Below are 1874 nucleotides of genomic sequence, written 5' to 3'. Positions count from 1 at the left end.
CTGGTGCAGGCTCGCCCCGCGTGCCTGTTTTGTTGTGGATGACTCCTTCGGAAACGCCAAGGCAAAGCGTTTAGGTTTCCCCAATGTTTATAAATACAATATGGTGCAAACTGTCAAGCAAGCTGTTCAAAATCACGTAACGCCTGGGCTGCCTTCCCTGTTCGGCTCGAATGCCTCCGCCACATACTCGGCCTTCCTCCTCCTCCTCCTCCTCCTCCTCCTCCTCCTCCTCCCGCGGTTTTCCAGCGCGCCTCTCCTCCTCCTCCTCCTCCTCCTCCTCCTCCTCCTGCGAGCTGGGCTGGGGATGCGGCGCTGTGAGCGCAGCCACTGCTGCAGCTCTGCTTGCACCACGACCTGCTCCTTGGAGCCCTTTGGTGCTGCGCTGATCGCAGCCGGCTTGGCGAGAGCTTGTGCTGCTCGAAAAGGTCTCAGCTTGTATGCCAAAACCATGTTTAGGGGCGGGAATGGTGTCTTCGAGTCCACTTTGTCCTCCTTAGGAGGTTTTTCCGCCCGAGGTTTGTCCACCTTGGAGTGCCCTGGGAATGAAGGGATAAATCCATTCCTGGGAGGTGCCCTGAGAGCTGAGTCTGCTGATGGGTGGGTTAATGGTGCCGGGGGATTAGGGGCTCATCTTGGCTGCAGGGTGATTTTGAGCTTCCACCCATCCAGTGGCCTTCTGCTCCTCATCTCCCGGCTTCAGTAGCACTGGATGGAGTCTTTGCTGGGCGTTTTGCTGTGGAGCATGCCAGGGTCTTCTGCTTTAATATATATAAAAAGATGAGATGTTTATTAAACTCAGACCCTGCCTTTTCTTGTACAATTTATGTTCTGAAAGGCTGGTGATAAACAGTTTATTAAAAAGAAATCCTGATTTATTTCTGCAGACGGTTACGTTTCAAGCTGGTACCAAATGGTTTTGTGGGAGACCACCTTTTATGCTTCCTATGGCAGTTTAAAAGATTGCTACAAAAATAATCCAGAATTTAAGTAGGTTTGGATAAAGGCAAGCCAGGACTGTACGTCAGGGTATGGGGCGCTTTTATGCAGTGAAGCAGCAGATTTTACCACAGAACATCTGGGTACTGGCTTCAGTTACAGCACATATTTTAGTGGGATAAAAAGTCTTGTTTGGTTTCGCCTTCATTTTGAAGTCACTAAACTTTATATGAATAATAAAACTGTAAGCCCATTACTTCATTATTTTCCAGGGGCTATTTCAGTCCTCCTTCAGGGTCTTGCCTCTTTCTAGAGCTGGTTTTATTTTGTTTTACGAAGTGTGTATTTATCTTTTCAGTCCCTGCTTGCTTTTGCAGGAGGCAAATGCACTGATTTGTACTGATGGACGCACCAGAGACGCTGAGTTTCCACTCGGCCTTGCCGAACATGCACCTTTTCTGCATTAAGGGCAGTCTAATGAAAATGGCACGTTTCTCAGTCAGTGCATCCAAAGGGGCTGATGTTATTAATGTGGAAGACTATCTAGCTGCTCTGGGCTACCAGTTCAACTACTAGTGAGAGTTAAAGTAAAGTAATGTAGGATGTTTTGCTTTCTGTCTGATTAGAAAATGTAGAGAAGGGTAGACTTGACGGAAGGAGGAAAGGGCTGCCTCCTCCATGTGAGAAAACAAGTTTGCAAGCCCTTATAAAAGGGTGCACATACAGGTGGGAATGCCCAGCAGCATCAGTGATTATAATCTTGACTAATTATATGTCAAGAAATCTGTGTTTGGAATATAAGGGCTTGTGCAAAAGTGTATGGACAGCCCGTAAGACTAGTATTTACTGTGCTTGCAGAGAACCCAGGGTGATAGTGAATGCTGGCAAGCTCCGTATTTTGGTGCCACTGACTGTGACTGGAGTGAAGGGAGAATAAA

This window comes from Nestor notabilis, unplaced genomic scaffold (genome assembly GCF_000696875.1).
Source record: "Nestor notabilis isolate BGI_N333 unplaced genomic scaffold, ASM69687v1 scaffold17139, whole genome shotgun sequence".
NCBI lineage: Eukaryota > Metazoa > Chordata > Aves > Psittaciformes > Psittacidae > Nestor > Nestor notabilis.
The sequence above is the reverse complement of the archived record's forward strand: the minus strand, read 5'-3'. Positions refer to the sequence as shown.